The sequence below is a fragment of the Elephas maximus genome, chromosome 5 (genome assembly GCF_024166365.1).
Source record: "Elephas maximus indicus isolate mEleMax1 chromosome 5, mEleMax1 primary haplotype, whole genome shotgun sequence".
In the NCBI taxonomy this organism is placed as follows: domain Eukaryota; kingdom Metazoa; phylum Chordata; class Mammalia; order Proboscidea; family Elephantidae; genus Elephas; species Elephas maximus.
The window spans coordinates 25,644,589-25,665,003 of record NC_064823.1 but is presented as its reverse complement, the minus strand read 5'-3'; the positions used below and the strand labels follow the sequence as shown (position 1 = coordinate 25,665,003).

General features: G+C 40.4%; 1 pseudogene; it reads left to right on the top strand.

Annotated features, from left to right (window-relative positions):
- Window positions 1–19,862, top strand: part of LOC126077499 (FAU ubiquitin-like and ribosomal protein S30) — a 55,436-nt pseudogene extending 35,574 nt beyond the window's left edge.
- The last annotated feature ends 553 nt before the right edge of the window (window positions 19,863–20,415 follow it).

Genomic DNA, 20,415 nt, shown 5'->3' with positions numbered 1-20,415 from the left:
TCATTAACATCATAGTGATAGGATTTACAACACATAGGAAAATTACATCAGATGAACATAATACTGGGAATCATGGTCTATCCAAATTGATACTCATATATTTAGGGGACACAATTCAATTCATGACAGTGGACAATCACACAATACTAGGAATCATGGCCTAGCCAAGCTGATACACATATTTTGGGGGGACACAATTCAATCCATGTCAACGCTCTTCAGAAGTGAGAATGGTGAATCTAAGATGCATCAATTGGTCTCAACCCACGTGGAGCAAAGGAGAATGAAAAACACCAAAGACCCAAGGAAAATATGAGCCCAAGAGAAAGAAAGGGCCACATAAACCAGAAACTCCATCAGCCTGAGACCGTAAGAACTAGATGGTACCCAGCTACCATCAATGACTGCCCTGACAGGGAACACAACAGAGAATTTCTGATGGAGCAGGAGAAAAGTGGAATGCAGACCTCAGATTCTAGTAAAAAGACCAGACTTAATGATCTGACTGAGACTGGAGGGACCCCAGAGGTCATGGCTCCCAGACTTTCTCTTAGCCCAAAACTAAAACTGTTCTCAAAGCCAACTCTTCAGACAAAGATTAGACTGGACTATAAGACATAAAATGATACTGGTGAGGAGTGTGCTTCTTAGCTGAAGTAGACACATGAGACTATGTGAGCAGCTCCTGCCTGGAGGAGAGATGAGAAGGCAGAGGGGAACAGGAGCTGGTTGAATGGACATGGGAAATACAGGGTGAAGAGAAGAAGTGCACTGTCACATTGTAGGGAGAGCAACTAGGGTCACATAACAATGTGTGTATAAGTTTTTGTATGAAAAACTAACTTGAATTGTAAACTTTCACTCAAAGCACAACAAAAAGAAACAAGCCAAAAAACTTAAAAAAAAAAAAAAAAGAAATGAGAATGGCGAGACTTCATCTTGCTTACTTTGGACAAGTCATCAGGAAAGACCAATCGCTAGAGAAGGGTATAAAGCTTAGTAAAGTGGTGTTGTTGTTAGATGACGTTGACCAAAAACCAAAACCAAACCTGTTGCCATCAAGCCGATTTTGACTCATAGAGACCCTATAGGACAGAGTAGAACTGTCCTTCAGGATTTCTAAGGAACGGCTGGTGGATTCAAACTGCCAACCTTGTGGTTAGCAGCCGTAGCTCTTAACCTTTGAGCCCCAGTCAGTTGGTAAAGTGGGAGGTCAACAAAAAGGAGGGAAACTCTCCATAAGATGTGTTGACACAATAGCCTTAACAATGGATTCAAACATGCCAAAAATCATGGAGCTGGCACAGGACGAGCAACATTTTGTTCTGTTATACATAAGATCACCAAGAGGCAGAGCCGACACCATAGCAACTAACAACAACAACAACAATCCAGAAGGAAGTAGCTTCAAGTTCTTATCCAATGTATTCCATCCAAAGAACCTCGAGTGAAGGAGTAGGGACAGGGGGACTGAAGAGTAGTTTAATTAAAAGTTTGACCTTTGATTCATCCATCCTTCCACCTTGGAGTTGGGGCCACTTCAGCCCCGTTTACAGATACAGTCCTGTCCTAATCTCCAGATTCATGCAATCTATAAGAAAGGGAAAAATAGAGAGAGAGATAGATACAGAGAGAGAATTCAGAATCTGTGCCCCAATTCCAGAAAGAGGGGTCCTTATGGCATAGTGGAAAGAAACACTGAAGGTGAAGCCAAACACTGGATTTACATCCTAGCTCTGCCATCACTCACTCTGTGACCTTGGGAACAAACATCACTGAATTTTCCATACCTGTATGTTATATATATATATATATTTTTTTCCCTTATTTAAGAACTAGGAATAATACCCATGAAGTTGTTATCAGCACAAATGAGATATGAGACAAGTGAAAATGATACATAAATTTCCATTAGAATTTCTCTCATACAATATTATCCAATGTGTCTGACATTCCACTGTCTTTGGGATTAGGATTCAAAATTAACACTGTCAGTCCAAGGATTGTGTTTTTTTCCACCTAATCTCCCCTTAAACGTCCCCCATCTGAATGAGTCTGTCTTCATGGACTTCTTCTGGCCTCTTCTGCACCTCTGCTGCACTGGGTTTGGTTCTATGGTTTCTGATCCCAGATGTTCCCAGCCCTGCTAACCAAGAATCAAACAGAATATCTTTGACTTCCATTTGTATACAGAGAAGTCTACAGAGGTGCTTGAACTCCGTGAATTCTACAGACTTCCTGTACTCATATTACCAACTCCCTCTTGCACTAGATTCACATGTTTTCATGGGAAGGGGGATTCTTCCCAAGAATCACTAATTTCATGAACAGTGCTGAAGTAGACAGAGGAAAACTGAGGGCCATAACGTTCTTTTGCCAACACTCATCTATCAGTTCTTCATACAGTGGTAGCTTGCATGTTGCTGTGATGCTAGAAGCTATACCACTGGTATTTCAAACACCGGCAGGGTTACCCATGGTAGACAAGTTTCAGAAGAGCTTCCAAACTAAGACAGACTAGGAGAAAAGATCTTGTGATCTAATTCTGAAAATTAGCCAATGAAAACCCTATGGATCACAACAGAATATTATCTAATACAGTGCTGAAAGATGAGCCTCTTAGACTGGAAGTCACTCAAAACACACAGTGGCCGCAACAATGGACTCGAGTGTACCAACAATCATGAAGAAACACAGGACGGGGTAATGTTTTGTTCTATCATACATGGGTTTGCCATGAGGTCTACCTGACTCAACAGCAACTAACAACAACGTGTACATTTGAGGTTATGTGGAAAGCTCTAGGCCTCAATACTGAGATAATCAACCTTGTAGAATTCCAAATGCCAGCATGCCTTCATCCTGCCATTGCTCCACTGATAAGAGGTGTGACAAAAGGCATATATTGTGAAAATCATATCCAGTAAGAATCCCTGCAGGGTCCATTTCCTACCTGTGGGGACCAAGGGGAGGATTAGTCAAGAAGAATCATACAGAGGAGGAGTACAAGGATTGTATGTATTGTGACTAAATTGGCATTGAAATTGGACAACCGCATGCAAAAATGAACCTGGACCTATACATTGCATCATATATAAAAATTAATTTAAAATATATCATAGATCTAAATGTAAAGTCTAAATCTCTAAAATTTCTGGAAGAAAACAGGAGAAATTCTTTGAGACCTTGGGTTAGGCAAAGAGTTCTTGGGACATGAAAAGCAGGAACTATAAAAATTTTTTTTTTATAAGTTGGACTTTATCAAATGACACTCATATATTAAAAAAAAAAAATACAAGGCACAGACTAAAAGAAAATAGTTGCAAGACACATATCTGATAAAGACTGATATCCAGAATAATAAAAACCTCTCAAATCTCAACAAGAGGACAACAAAATTGAGCAAAATATATGAATAAATATTTCACCCGAAAAAGATATACGCATATGAAAAGATGCTCAAGATGATTAGTCATTAGGGAAACACAAATTAAATTCGTAATAAGATACCACTACATGCCTATGAGGAGCCCTGGTGGCGCAGTGGTTAAAAACTAGGCTGCTAACCCAAAGGTCGGCAGTTCAAATCCACCAGCCGCTCCTTGGAAACCCTATGGGGGTTTCTACTCTGTAGACTGCACCTAACAATATGTAACAACAACAACCTCACAATACCAAGTGTTTCGAAGCATAAGGAACAACTGAAACTTTCACGGGCTGTTGATAGTAATGCAAAATTGCACAGCTGCTCCGGAAAACAGTGTGGCAGTTTTGTGCATGGTCAAACATACACTTACCATACAACCTTGCATATCACTCCAAGGAATTTACTCAAGAGAAATAAAAACATATTTCTACACACACAGACACAATAACAACAACAATCACCCAAAACTGGGGGAAAAAAGCATAAAGAAAAAAGCAAATGTGCGTCATCTGGTGAACGGATAAACAAATCATGGTACCTGCGTACAGTAGAGCAGGGCAATAAAAAGAATGAACTACTCATACTCACAACAGCCTGTGTGAGTCTCCAAAGCATTATGTTAAATGAAGGAAGCCAGAATCAAAAGGTAACATTCTGGAACTATTCAGAACTATCGAGACAAAAAGGACATCAGTAGTTGCCTGAAGCTGGAGAGAAAGGGAGGGATTCCCTATACATGGAGCCCAGGGAAAGATTTTGAGTTGATTGAAGTGTTCTGTATCTTTTGTATGTGTGTGCTTTAGGTGAAAGTTTACGGAGTGAATTAGTTTCTCATTAAACAGTTAATACACAAATTGTCTTGTGACCTTGGTTGCCAACTCTCAACACTCTCCTCTTCCACTCCCCACCCCTAACCTCTCTGACTACCTTCCCTGTTTCCATTCATCCAGTCTTCTTGTCCTTTCCTGCCTTCTTGTCTTTGCTTTTGGGCTACTGTACACATTTAGTCTTGTATGCATGATTTAATGACAAAGCACATTCCTCACGTGTGTTCTTGTTGGCCCTGTAGATAGACCAGTCTAATCTTTGGCTGAAAGATGAACCTCAGGAGTGATTTCAGTACTGAGTGTAAAGGGTATCTTGGTGCCATTATCTCAGGGTTTCTCCAGTCTCTGTCAGGCCACCAAGCCTGGTCTTTGTGTGTGTGTATGAATTTAAATTTTGTTCCACGTTTTTCTCCCACCCTGTCTGGGACCCTCTGTTATCCCTGCCAGAGCAGTCAGTAGTGTAAACCAGGCACCACCTCGTTGTTCCTGGGCTCAGTCTGGTGTAGGGTGTGGTTCAGTCCTTTGGATTAATCTTTCCCTGAACCAAAGAAATCTTTGGTTTCTTCATTCTCCTTTGCTCCAGTAAGGATGGAACCAGTAGATGTATCTTAGATGGTTCTTTGCAGGCCAAAGAATCTACTTACCACAGTCAGATGCAGAACGTTTTCTTTATAGATTATGTTATGCCAATTGAGTTAGATGTCTGAGCATTCTATATCTTTACTGTGGTGGTGGTGACATAAATTTATGTACTTGTCAAAATTCATAGAACTATATGCCTTTAAAAAGGGTGAATTGTTTTATATGTAAATTATACCTCAATAAATCTGACAGAAAAAAACTGGGGGTAAAGTACTGTAGGATTCTGTCACCACTTCATTGGTCTCCCAGTGATCAGCCTCTGGGATGTGTGAACCAAGTGTACTTGAGCTGTACCACAAGTCAGAAGGTACAGGAATTTCTTCCTCCACCTCTACCTTCCCCTACTTCCTGAAGACATGGAGAGCCACAGGGAGATTGACAGCTCTGAGTCCCCTGCAGCAGCAGTGTCATCTGCTGTGGCCGCAGGAAATCAGGAGCGTTCCCTTTAAAAGAAGCTCTTATGGCCTAGGCACTGAAAGCAGACTGGAGAGCCTCCCAGTGTACCCCCAAAGCATCTGCTACATCAGATTTTCTCAACCTTGGCACTATTGACATTTTGGAACAAATTATCCTTCATTATGGGGAGTTACACTGTGCGTTGTAGGACATTTATCAGCATCCTGGGGCTTCACTCACTAGATGCCAATAGCACTCCCATCCCAGTTGTGACAACTCAAAATGTCTCCAGATGTTGTCATGTTTCCCCTGGGGGGCAAAGTTGCGCCCAGTAGAGAACCACTGTGCTACATAAAAGGCAGATCCTGAGGGGAATCCATGGCTCCCAAAGATCTGCAGACAGACTTACAGCTGCAACAGACTGTTCACCCATAAGGGAATTTGTCAGAAAATATAAAGCGTCAGGTAGAAACATGTTTGAGTCATTTCAAGATCAGGCTGAGTACATAGGAACTTTGGAAGTAGTCCTTCCAGGGTTTGAGACAGCAAAGAAACAAAAGTCAGAAAAACCAAAGACTAGGATGAAGGGGTCCTTAGGAAAGATGTTACCACTGTAATGGCCTGTTTAATGGAATAATTAAAACATACCAGAAAAGAGGCATAAAAGCTCCAGTAAGAGGAGGCGAAGGTCAGAAAAAAATCTGAGCCAAACTCAAAAAATTAGGAACTCTACAAAAATGTAGTACAGTTTTACTCTATTCCTTCTTCTCAGTTCCACATGAAGTTAAAACAAAGTAAAACAAATGAATGGAAAGCAATAGCAACAGGCCCCCCCATCTTTGAAACAACTATAAACAAGCAGGAAATCAGCCTGGCAGGTTTATTTAGGCCTCTAACAATGGATTGGGTAAGGAATACACAGTATTTTAAACATATAACACAAAATGCACATAGTTCATTCCAAAATCAAGTCAAGGGTCATTTGATCAGCTATTAAATTCAGAGAAATCAGCAAACTCAGAGAGTAACAAGTAGGTACAATGAGTTCAAGGGAACAAAGCCAGACATTTAGTTCAGTAACTCGAAGTATAAGGCAGAGGAGTAATTGTCCAAGAACTCCTGCTAGGAGTAAACAAGGCTTCCTTATGTCGTTTAAATAATACTTGATTGTATTATTTACTTAAAAAGTGTGGAAACAGCCATGTATACCATATGAAGAATAGAATTTGACCTGAAGACCAAGACTTCTGAGGTAGGGATTCTTGTATAAGTCGTGCCCAGGACAGAACTTCTCAAATTAGAAACTGACTTGAGCTTATTAGTTCTAACAACTAGGTACAGTGAACTGCAGAGAATAAGAAAGTAAGAGGCAACGCTTTTTTTAAAACATTGTATTGACTTCTGCAAAACTTGAAAGGACAAAAAAAATAGCTTTTGATTTCTGAACCTTAATGGATATTAAAAACAAACAGGCTACTTCTGTTCTTGAAATTCATTATTCTTCCTTTCACACTGAGTTGGAGTTCTTATAGATCTCCCTTTTGGATCTATTTCAGGAATAATATGAGAAGCCCATCAACCTGCAATTAGTTGATTCACCTAGAGAATTCAGGATTGATTCAGAAATGATTAAAGAGAAAGAAAAAACAATTGAGTGACCTACATATTTTGATTAGAAAAAAGAACAAAGCAAATTGATTTAAGGACAATCTGTGCACTGCATATTATGGTTCAAAATGTAGAAATTGATTAGAAAGAGAAACAATTTGATAAGAGAGAAGAAAGCTAAGGTGATTAAAGAAACTTTTTTTTGTGATTAGCACAATGGAAATAATGTTTTCTAAATACAGCTAGAGAAAGTTGAATCAAAACATCCAGGGGTCTTGTGAAGGCATTACTCTGTTCAGGAAGTATGAAAAAAACTGCTAATTGACTACACAATATCTATTCTCTTTTTCTTACAACAGAATCCCTGTATGGGGTAGCAGAAAACAGACTACATTCACATTTGCAGACATGTTATTTGGGGCTTACCAAGAATGACTGGGAGAAAAGACTCCCTTTGGTGGGAGAATTCCACAAAGCTTTTGAATATATATCTTTTCACACACAAAAAGTGATATCATCAACCTAAGTGTAATAATTTGGGAAGTCCAAATGTTATACAAATCACCAAGAGATGTACATAACAACAGCAATGGGTTCAGCCAAAAATTAATTACTGTTGTCAGGTGCCATCAGTCAGTTCCAATACATAGTGACCCTATGTACAATAGAACGAAACTCTGCCCAGTCTTGTGCCATCCTCACAATTGTTGTTATGTTTGAGTTCATTGTTGCATCCACTGTGTCAGCCCATCTCATTGAGGGTCTTCCTCTTTTTCACTGACCCGCTACTTTACCAAACATGATGCCCTTCCCCATGAACTGATCCCTCCAAAAGTTAATTAATGGCCAACATTTCCCATCGACCCTTGCTGTTACGACTTGTGTGATATAAACAGAAGTCACTGGGTGGAGCCCCTAGGAAAGCTCTTTAAAGAAGTCTAGGTGGCACAGTGGTTAAGAGCTATGGCTGCTAACCAAAAGGTTAGCAGTTCAAATCCACCAGCTGTTCCTTGGAAACTCTATGAGGCAGTTCTACTCTACTCTGTTGGGTCACTTTGAGTCAGAATTAACTCGACAGCAACGAATTTTTTTTTTTTTAAGTCATTTTAGGGCCCATCTCATTCTTCCCTGTAGAACTCAGATATGATAGCTAGGGTCCCTCTGTGATCATGGAGGCACCTTGAAGATGAAGCCACAACTTAATAATGGAGGAACAGGAAAGTAGGAATCTGAGTCGCTGATGAGATAATAGAGCTGCCCATACCACTCCTCCCCACCCCACCACCACCACCACCACAACTGTCAGTTGTCATTGAGTTGATTCTGACTCATGGCAACCCCCAGGTGTCAGAGTACAACTGCACTCCATAGGACTCTCAGTGGCTGATTTTTCTGAAGTATATCATCAAGCCTTTCTTCTTAGGCACCGCTGGGTGCCTTGAGTCATCTTTCAGTTAGCAGCTGGGTGTGTTAATTGTTTATATCACTCAAAGCCCAAAACACTTATTGCCATCCAGCCAATTCTGACTCATAGCAATCTTATAGGACAGAGTAGAACTGCCCCATAGGGTTTCCAAGGAGCAGCTGGTGGATTACAACTGCTAACCTTTTGGTTGGCAGCCTATCTCTTAACCACTGTGCCACCGGGGCTCCTTACACAACCCAGGAACTCTTATCTTAGCCCAAGACTGGCTGATTCCACACTTCATGCTGTGTGAGTAGAAAATCAACCCCCTACCTTATTTAATCTCCTGGTATTGAAGCCTTTTATTAGCAGTTGTTTGCTGTTGCCAATTGACCAAGAGGGCATGTGGGATTAAAGGGGTTAGGTAAGAGTATACTGATAGACTCTCATATACTCTGGCATGAATTATGATAGAGTCAAAAACAAATACCCTCTATATTGAGAGGGGAGTTGAAAGAACACCCCTGAGCACATGGAGTTTTTCCTTCTAATTAAGTCAACTACATTACTAAAGATGACCCAAGTATTTTCTACCAAAAAAATTCTTACTTGCATATTCACTTCTATAATTGAAGGTGGAATTTGAATGATGATCTGAGTTTTAGAGTAGGCCAACCCAGATTCAGAACCTGGCTCTAACATGTATTAACTGTGAACATGTGAAGCAAGTTAAATTTTCTGGGGTTAATTAAACCCATTTCCATTGAGTCGATTCCAACTCATAAAAATATAGAGATCCTATTATAGGACAGAGTAGAACTGCCCCCATAGGGTTTCCAAGGAGTGGCTGGTGGATTCAAACTGCTGAACTTTTGTTTAGCAGCTGAGCTCTTAACCACTGCACCACAAGGGCTCTGGGGTTAATTAATACGGTTAAAAATACCTATCTTGCAAGTGTCTTAATTTCCTAAGGATGCCATGAAAAAATACCACAAAATGATTGGCTTTAAAGAACATAAATAGATTTTCTGACATATCTGGAGGTGTTATGGACTGAATTACATCCTCGAAAAGTATGTGTTCTAAATTCTAATCCCTATACCTGTGGTTATAATCCCATTTGGGAAAGGGTTTTCTTTGTTATGTGAATGAAGCATTATTAGTATAGGGTGTGTCTTAAAGCCATCTCTTTTGAGATGTAGAAGAGAGTAGATTAAGCAAGGAAACAAGCAAGCAGAGATGGAAGAAGATACATGCCACATGAGATCTCTAAGAAACCAAGAAACAGAAGCAAAAAAGAGACAAGGACCTTCCCTCAGAGCTAACAGAGAGAAAATCCTTCCCCTAGAGCCTGTGCCCTGAATTCAAACTTCTAGCCTCCTAAACTGTGAGAACATGGATTTCTGTTTACTAAAGCCGCATATGTATGGCATTTCTGTTATAGCAGCACTAGATAACTAAGAGTTTGGGTGCTGCTCTAACAAATGCCTAAAATGTTGAAGTGGTTTTGGAATTGGGTAATGAGTAGAAGCTGGGGGAATTTCGATGTGTTTCATAGTGAGGCCCTAGACTGCCTTGAAGAGACTATTGGTAGAATTAAGACATCAATGGCAATTCTGGCGAGTGCTCAAAAGGAAGTGAGGAGAGCTATAGAGAAAGTATTGTCATAGAAAATTCATATGGTGCCATCAACAGAATGTTACTAGATATGTGGATGTTAAATGTGTTTCTGGTGAAGCTTTCAAAGGAAATGATGAACATGTGTTTGGACAATGGAGAAAGGACAATGCTTTTCATGCAGTGATAAAGAACTTGTCTGAATTATGTTCAAATATTTGGTGAAAAGCAGAACTTGTAAGTAATGATCCTTGGTATTTGGCTTAGGGTATTTCTGAGCAATATCTTAAAGGGCCAGTGCTCCTTGCCACTTACAGTAAAATGCTATAGAAAAGAGATGGGCTTAAAGATGAACAGTGCAAAATTAAACCAGAATTTAATGATTTGGAAAATTCTGTTCTACAAACTAAGAATATGTGCCCTAAAACTCTCACTGAGGACTTGGTGACTCAGTCTTTTGTTAAAGAGATTAAGCCCGTGGCTAATGGATCTAACCAACTACCACAGCAGAAAATCCATCAGTTTAGGCTGAAGTGGAGAGAGAAAGGAAGAAAGGAAGGTGTCATGGATTGAATTGTGTCCCCCCAAAATATCTGTCAACTTAGCTAGTCCATGATTCCCAGTATCGTGTGATTGTCCACCATTTTGTCATCTGATATGATTTTCCTATGTGTTGTAAATCCTATTTCTATGATGTTAATGAGATGGGATTGTGCAGTTATGTTAATGAGGCATGACTCAATGTACAAGGTTAGGTTGTGTTTTAAGCCAATCTCTTTTGAGATATAAAAGAGAAGCAAGCAGAGAGACAGTGGGAACTTCATACCATCAAGAAAGTAGTGCCAGGAGAAGAGCACTTCTTTTGGACCCAGGGTTCTTGACTGAGAAGCTTCTTGTCCAGGGGAAGATTGATGACAAGGACCTTCCTCCGGAGCCAACAGAAAAAGCCTTCCCCTGGAGCAACACCCTGAATTTGGACTTCTAGCCTACTCGGCTGTGAGAGAATAAACTTCTATTTGTTGAAGCCATCTACTTGTGCTATTTCTGTTATATCAGCACTAGATAACTAAGACAGAAGGAAAGCTGTTTGCCTCTTGAATTCTATAGGCAGGAAACAGACCAAAGGAGCTACATCTCTTGTCCTCCAAGAAAAGAAAAGGACCTTCCCTGGAGCAGCTTAAAGATCAGCAGAACTGTTAGAAGGAACATTGGAAGTAGGGCTGACTTGGTTTCAAGGGGTGGAGCCACAACCTCCTAAGTTTTTAAGGGTGGAGCAACAGAAACCTAGGTCTCAAAGGTTGGAGCCATGGCCTCTTGGGTTTCAAACAATGGAGCCACAGGTTCCTTAATTTCAAAGAGTCAGATCTTTACCAACCCATTTCCACAGTGTGGGACTGCTGTTTACAAGTGTGGCAGGAGGATAGGGCCAATGCCAAAAACTGAGCAGGTGGACTGCCATGCCCAAGGGGCAGAAGAACAGGCATGCCAAGACTGAGGGAGCAGTTTCTCCCCTCAGAGAGCAGGGCCACCCAAAGCCAAGGGATGAGGTTTCTCTACCAGTGGGCTTGGAAGGTGGGGCCTCTGCCCAGGGCTGAGAGGCCTACATCCAGAATCTGGAGGCTATGGTCTACACTCAGAGCCTGGAGGGCATGGACATTGCCCAGATGGTGTCAGAAAACAGAGGATTATGTTTAAGCCTTGAGATGTAATGTAATTTGTTTTGCTGGGTTTTGGACTGGCTTGGTGCTTGTTAACTCTTCTTTCCCTCCAATTTCTCCCATTTGTAATGGAAATTTGTACCTTGTGCCTGATCTACCATGGTACTTTGGAAGCAGATATCTTGTGTTCTAGGTTCACAGATAAAGAGGAATTTTTCCCCAAGATGGAATATGCCTAAAGTCTCACCCATATTTGATTTAGATGATTCAGAAGGTGAGATTTTGGGTTTGAAGTTTATTTAAGACTTTTGGGATAATATGATGGGATGAATGTCTTTTGCATGTGGGAAGGACATGAATTTGGGGGGGGCAAAGAGTGGAATGTTATGGATTGAATCTGTGTACCCCAAAATTACCCATTGCCATCAAGTCAAAAGTATGTGCTATAAATCCCAACCCCTATATCTGTGGTTATAATCCCATTTAGGAGTCTTCTTTATGTTAATGAGACAATATTAGTGTAAGGTATGTCTTAAATCAATGTTTTCTTTAGATATAAAAGAAAACAGATTAAGCAAGGAAGCAAGCAAGCAGAGATGGGGAAAGATAGATGCCAAGCTACATGAGATTTCCAAGAAACCAAAAAACAGAAGCTGAAAAGAGAAAAGGACATTCCCACAGAGCTCAACAGAGACAGAAAGCCTTCCTGTAGAGCCTGCACCCTGAATTCAAACTTCTAGCCTCCTAAACTGTGAGAAAATGAATTTTTGTTTGTTAAAGCCACCCACTTGTGGTATTTCTGACAGTACTAGATAACTAAGACAAGGGGCTAGAAGTTTGAATTCATAATGTTGATGGGGCTATGCACTCTCTGTTGGCTAGAGGAGAAAATCCTTCCTTTTCACTTACAGCTTCTGGTGGCCCCTGGCATCTCATGGCACATCTTGGTGTCCTTTGGCTTGTAGATGTATATTCACATGGTATTTTCCCCTTGTGTGTCACACCCTGTCTGTGTCTGTTCTTCCTTTTTATAAGACGCCACTTAGAAGGGATTAAGACTAGGCCCTACCCTACCCTACCCTACTCCTGTATAACTTAACTGATAGTATCTTCAAAGAAAGAATCTATTTCTCCAAACAAGGCCACATTAACAAGTACGAGGGCTAGTATGTCAACATATCTTTTGGGAGGAACACAATTTAATTCATAACAGGGATATCTAAGAATTAAATGAAATGTTAGGGTCTATTGCATAGAATAGAAGTTACACAAGTACAAACTTAAATGAAATCATGTGTAGGGTACCTAGCATAATACCTGGAACAATGTAAGCAATCAGTAAAAGTTAGCCAACTGCATTAAATGATAGAAGCAGTAGTGATAGCAGCTATAAAAAAAAATGGCAACTAAAAAAAAAAAGAAAAAAACCAAGCCTGTTGCCATCAAGTCAATTCATAGTGACCCTATAGGACAGAGTAGAACTACGCCATAGAGTTTCCAAGGAGCGCCTGGTGGATTCCAGCTGCTGACCTTTTGGTTAGCAGCCACAGTGCTTTAATCACTACGCCACTGAGGTTTCCATAGCAATAAAAGTGCCAAGTTATTTAGACTGGAGACAAATGAGAATCTGGATAACCAAAAACACGGTGTGTTATTAAAGAGTCTATTTTCCAGAGAGTGACAAAATCAATGACAATATCAGAGGTATTCCGTGAAGTTCTTGGCCTGGGTGCATGAACTGTCCTGAGCAATGATTTACTAGCCATCTAATGTTGGTCCAGTCTTAGGACTAACAATTACTGGAAGCTAACTGGGTTTTATTTTTTTTTATAACTTTTAGCAGCTTTCAAAGAGCCTAACGCTCCCTGCTTGCTGTGTACACATAACTCTTATCTCAACTTCAGTAAATTTCCTCAGAAAACACATTTGTACTACAGTGAATCGGAAGTAGGGAAAGAAAGAGACACTAAGCCACAACTTATATAAGAACCACAACGGAAACATGTACCCCCCAAAATTAAAACCTGATATATTAAACTGAAGTTCCTTCATTTAAATGATAATGTATGGAAACGAGCTGTATCCTATACAAAACTTCAAAATAAGTCAGTACCATATTGCCCAGTCCTCGCATGGAATCTCGGAGAAGCATAGTCCAGAAACAAAACGTATTTTAAGAAATTTACATCTTTAGATGCATCTCTCTAAGGACATGAAGCAAGGTCACATTTGTAATCCACAATAACACTTCTCAACAGCCTGTTTCCTCTCTTCTCTCTCATCCCACAGCTGCTCCAGAACCTCTCATAACCAAATCCCAATACTCTTTCTTTAATCTCAGCTTGAGTACCTTTAAAAAAAAAAAAAAAGAAAAGAAATTGTGCCTCTTCTTGGTTCTTTCAGATTCTCTAATTCTTTTCCCCACCCCATGTTCCCAACTCTGCTTCACACAAGTGTTCTGGAATTTCCATTCTTCGCAAGTCCACTCTTTCCATTCTCTTCTAGGAGAATTGATGGATAAAGGTAAGGAGGAAGAAAGGCTAGAAATGAAAAATAACAAATCTTCTCCTGTGACATATTGAATTGTCAGGTACCATTTTAACAGATGAGTCATAAAACTGACAGGCCAAATTTGATGTTACAATGACTGTTGTTGTTAGGTATCCTTGTGATAACATGTCCTAAGCATGTGAGACGAAGTCTCACCATCTCTTCTAAGAAGTGTTCTGGCTGCACTTCTAACACAGATTTGTTCGTTCAATGTTGTTGTCGTTGTTAGGTGCCGTCAAGTCAGTTCTGATTCATAGCAACCCTATGTACAACAGAATGAAACTCTGCCCGGTCCTGTGACATCCTCACAATTGTTACTGTGTTTGAGCCCGTTATTGTAGCCACTGTGTCAATCCATCTCACTGAGGGTCTTCCTCTTTTTCTCTGATCCTCTACTTTATCAAGCATGAAGTTCTTCTTTGGGGACTAATGGCTCCTGATAACACACCCAAAGTATGTGAGATGTAGTCCTGCCATCCTTGCTTCTAAGGAGCATTCTGGTTGTACTTCTTCCAAGACACATTTGCTTATTCTTTTGGCGGTCCGCAGTATATTCAATATTCTTCGCCAATACCATAATTCAAAGGCATCAATTTTTCTTCAGTCTTCCTTATTCATTGTCCAGCTTTACCGTGTATATTAGGTAATTGAAAAGACCATGGCTTGGGTCAGGAACAACTTGTCCTCAAAGTGACATCTTTGATATTTAACACTTTAAAGAGGTCTTTTGCAGCAGATTTGCCCAATGCAATATGTCCTTTGGTTTCTTGACTGTTGCTTCCATGGGCACTGATTGTGGATCCAAGTAAAATGAAATCCTTGACAACTTCCATCTTTTCTCCCTTTATCGTGATGTTGCTTATTGGTCCAGTTGTGAGGATTTTTGTTTTCTTTATGTTGAGGCGTAATCCATACTGAAGGCTGTAGCTTTTGATCTTCAGTGAGTGCTTCAAGTCCTTTTCACTTTCAGCAAGTAAAGTCGTGTCATCTGCATACCACAGGTTTATAATGAGACTTCCTCCAGTCCTGACACTGTGCTCTTTATATAGTCCAGCTTCTCAGATTATTTGCTCAGCATGCAGATTAAATAAGTATGGTGAAAGGATACAACCTTGAGGCACACCTTTTCAGATTTTAAACTATGCAGTTAGTATTCCCTTGTTCTGTTCGAATGACTGACTTTTTTTCTATGTACGGGTTCTGCATGAGCATATCAAGTGTTCTGGAATTCCCATTCTTTGAAATACTAACCATAATTTGCTATGATCCACACAGTCGAATGCCTTTACTTAGTCAGTAAAACAGAAGTGAACATCTTTCTGGTAGTCTCTGCTTTCAGCCAAGATCCTTCTGACATCAGCAATGATATCCCTCTTTCTACCTCCTCTTCTGAATTCGGCTTGATTTCTGGAAGTTCCCTGTAGAGGTACTGCTGCAATCCTTTTTGAATTATCTTCAGCTAACAGTGGCTACTCATGACAATACAGCTAGTGGTTAGGTCACTTGTGGGGCAAGTTTCTTGGAAGTAATGGTTATTTCTTACCTTTCTGCCTAGCTTCCATAGGATCTGAATGCTTAGTACATAAGAGTTAAAAGATAAAGACAATTGATAAAACAGTTCTGCCAATTTGGAAGCTACCAAAGAAATTTACCAAAGGACTGCACAGCACAGTTTTGGGGCTTCTGACTTTGTCTATTAGCTAATGCCTTGTAGAATATCAGTCTCTGTCTTCCCTAGATTCTTACAGATATGTCACTGATAGCCCCTACCCATAAACTCAAGATAAGAAGTATTTCTGTAGCTTCAATCCATCGGTTTTGGGGGACTGCCATAGTCTAAGGCATGGGGTGAACTGTGAGTAAACCTAAGTCATAAGATCCCTTACACACCATCTTGTGGGCGTGGTTTATATACTTATCATCATGTGTGCTTTGGTTTTTCATATATTTAAAATGCTGATCAAATATGAGAAAACATTGTTCTTGAATTTCAAGCAACAGTGTTCCGTTCACCTGACATCTCAGAAACAACTTATATACTATTGTATTCTATTTGTTCCAAAAGATAAAGAATAAAAACAAAGTACAGAAATATTTAAGATTAGTGTGTTTCTACTTGACCTAAATTGGCATATTCCCAACTCTAATTCAGTTCACTTTGAATGATCCCATTTGGAAAATCTAAAAGGCTGAGTTTCTACTTAGACCTCAGACCAAATGTATCAATTAAAATTCTCCTTCACTTAGAAACCAGATGATAATGAATAGAACATATCTCCAAGGGGCTGACAAAGGGAAGATGTACATACAAAGGATAAAAAATGGCTTTTGAAGAATGTGAATTCACAAGTCTGATCAATTAAGGATTCTGAATTTTTTTAAATGTCTATTCAGTGTTAAAAATATAGTGTTTTTGTATTGTGTATAGATCTTTGTTAGTAGATAAAAATCACGTAAGAGAGAATTTAATATAAAGAATTAAACTAGATAAAAGAATAAACTAAAAAAGTAATTTTTTTAATTGAAGAAAATCAAGATGTAATGGAGCTAGAACTACAAGCATCAGCTACCACCCCTGGGGTTAGGAAAATGAAGGAAGAGGTTGAAATTACTAAAACTTAGAACTTGTATACTCAGGCCACTAAAAAGAGAATATTACTGAGCTGGAGCAAGTGTCTGTGTGCTTGGAGGAGGAACCTGTGGTGGTTAAGGTTGTGTGACGACTTTTCTGGGCCGTGATTCTCAGAGATTTAGCCCTTATGTAATGATGGAGTTTGGCAGTTCAGTAATAATGTAATTTGACAGTTTTAACGATGTAGTCGACCTCTATGATGTGTTCTGATGTGATCAACCAATGGTTGTATAGGGAATTTCCTTGGGGATGTGGCCTGCATCCAATATATATGTGGATGTTCTGGCAAAGCTCATTTGCTTGATCTGGGCCTTGCATCTGGCTTGTCATCATCTGACTTCTGGTTCTTTAGACTTGAGCCAGCTGCTTGCCATACTGACTGCTGATCTTGGATTTGTCAGCCTCTGCAGCCTGTGAGCCAGCAGCCGACCATCTGACCCAATGAGCTTGGGTTCATCAGCCCCTGCAGCTACTTGAGTCAGGAGAAGCCTTTACCCTGACACCTGACCCAGGGATTTGTGGCTTGCCAGCCTCTATAACTGCATGAGCCATTCTCTTGAAATATATGTATATATATACACTTCAGTGGTTTTGCTTCTCTAGAGAAACCAGCCTAAGACAGTATCCCACAGGGCAGGGATGCTGACTTCTCAAAAAAAGTGCTGACTGACTGGCACTAGAATCTTTGAGAGGCACAATGGAACTGGCTCTTTAAAGTTGGGAAAATCTGCAAACTGGATTCAATTGCTTCCATAAGAGCAATATGCCACAGCTGGGTTGAAAAAATGATGCTGATGTGATGCTGAGAGGAGCCCAACCTGTCAGCAAACAGAAAGGACCGTGTTTCTTTTCTTTTCTCAAGCTTTGCAGTTCTCTCTAGCAGCTCCTTTTGTCAGAGCCAAGCAGGGAGCCAGCTGACAAAGAGATGCAGCTTGCAGAATCCAGCCACAACATTACAAAGCAGAGATTAAATGGTGCGCTTAGACCTGAGACACAGTAGCTTAATAATTGGCACAGTTTACGCATTTATCTACTCAACATCCATGCATATCTTCCATACAATAACAAAGCAAACCCTATGTTTGCACCTAGCATGATGGAACTATCCTTTAGACAAATGAAGGCATTCTCATTCTCTTCCCAAAATATGGAGATGCAAGGTTCCAACCATTGATTATTTGTCTCTGAATTGTGTTAATTGCGCCTCAGATTCAGTCACAGCCACATGTGAATATTCTATTATCTAAAGACTATGTTGGAAAGTTTACCTCCAACAAAACTTGCATAAGATTCTAGGAAAGGGAAAACAAAGAGAAGTATATATGTATATGTACAAACACAGCCAAGATATCAAGATATAGCTGCTGCAGTCCTCGTTTCTGTAATGGCCACATGGCCTTAGTTGATAATTTTATCTCCTTCCTTCTACATCTCATTTATATTTCCTTTGTCCTGAGTCAGGGTCTCAGCTACTCGGGGTTCTCTGCCTTGCTTGGTGAATCAAAATTTCATTTCTGGAGATTCTAAATCTTCAGTGGTCTTGTCTTTTTGTAGTTGCTGTACTTTTCTATTAACTTTTATTCCTAGACCACCACAAGCCTCAATGTGATTAGGGGACCATAGTGGCATTTTGTTTCCCCTAGATTTAGCATCAGTGCAGAGCCAATATCCAGTAATCTTTCCAGAGTCTGAGTATTTTCTTTTTCCCAGTGCTCAGTCACTCTAGTAAACTGCTACTGATCCCCTGGGAAGAGCTTAAAGGAAGATTTACAGTATATGACTGAATATTTTTCCTGACATGAATTTATAGCTCAAAAATATGTTTGTTTGTTTGTTTTTATAAAAGCATCAATACTTAAAAATCAAACTCACTGCCATCGAGTCGATTTCAACTCATAGTGGCCCTATAGGACAGAGTAGAACTTCCCCATAGGGTTTCCAAGGAGCAGCTGGTGTATTCTAACTGCTGATCTTTTGAATAACAGCCAACCACTTCGCCACCAGGGCTCCAAAAGCATTAATGGTAGGACAAAGAATATAATGTAAGCACTTTTCCCCATCAATTCGTTCACTGACTCAAAAAATATTTATTGAGTACCCACTGTATACCAGCCCTTGTTAGAGTCTATAGATATAAAGAAGTATCATCAAGGATCTTACATGTTAGTAAGCTGAATAATAAAATATTTCAGATAATTTTATATTGTGATAAGTGCTATGAAAAAAATAGACAAGGTGATATAATTGTGATATTGGTGGGGGCTTTGAGGATGGTACTTCAGAAAAAGTGATTAGGAATCTGACCTGGAATCACAGTATGAGAATTTGAAATTGAAGGTGAAACCTAAATGGAGCCAGCACGACAAGAACAGGAGGAATGCATTTTCAGACAGAATGAACAGGTATTTCAAAGACCCTGAGGTGGGAGCGTAGCTGTGTAGCTGAATCACTGTGAGCCAAAGAAGACTCCTATGAGATGAGGTTGGAGGCTGAGGCCAAATAGATTAGGGCCTTGAAAATAAGGAATTTGTACTGCCGGTTCTGCTATAATGCAACATGAGTTTTTAAAAGCCACTGCACTGTGGTAAATTGTGCAATAAAACCCACAGGGTTGAGCAGTAATGAAGCTCACAGCAAGTGGTGAGGGCCGTGCCCATTCTTGTTCCTTCCTTTTCTGGGCCCTGACTTCGAGGTAACAGCAGTGGGAGCCACATCTCAGCCTCCTCCATGCAACTCTTTGTTCCCAGAAGCTGCACACCCTCACAGTGACTGGCCAGGAGACACCCAGATCAAGGCTCGTGCAGCATCCCTGGATGGCATTGCCATGGAAGATCAAGTCATGCTATTGTCAGGAATGGCCTGGGAGGATGAGGCTATCTTGAGCTAGAGTAGGTTGGAGGCCCTAACCACTCCGGAAGTGGCTGGCCACATGCTTGGAGGTAAAATCCATGTCTCCCTGTTCTGAGCTGGGAAAGTCAGACTCCCAAAGTGGCCAGACAGGAGAAGAACAAGAAGACTGGCTGTCTGAATGCAGTACAATCAGCATTTTGTCAATGTTATGCCCACCTTTGGCAAGAAGGGCCCCAATGTGAACTCTTAAGCCCTTTGAAACCCTGGCTTTTTCTAATAAATCCACTTAGCCTCCTCTCCCCTCCCCCATCTTCCAACCCTGGTTTTGTAGTGGTTAAGAGCTAAGCTGCTAACCAAAAGGGTGGCAGTTCAAATCTATCAACCGCTCCTTGGAAACCCTGTAAGGTATGTCATGGATTGGACTGTGCCCCCCAAAAATATGTGTCAACTTGGCTAGTCCAAGATGACCAGTATTGTGTGATTATCCACCATTTTGTCTTCTGATGTGATTTTCCTATGAGTTGTAAATCCTATCCCTATGATGTTGATGAGATGGAATTAGCAGAAGTTATGTTAATGAGTCAGGACTCAATTTACAAGATTGGATTGTGTGTCTTGAGCCAATCTCTTTTGAGATATAAAAGAGACAAGCAACCAGAGAGACAGGGGGACCTCAAACCACCAAGAAAGCAGTGCAGGGAGCAGAGCACGCCCTTTGGACCTGAGGTTCCTGCTCCAAGAAGCTTCTAGACCAAGGGAAGATTGATAACAAGGATCTTCTTCCAGAACCCACTGAGAGAGAA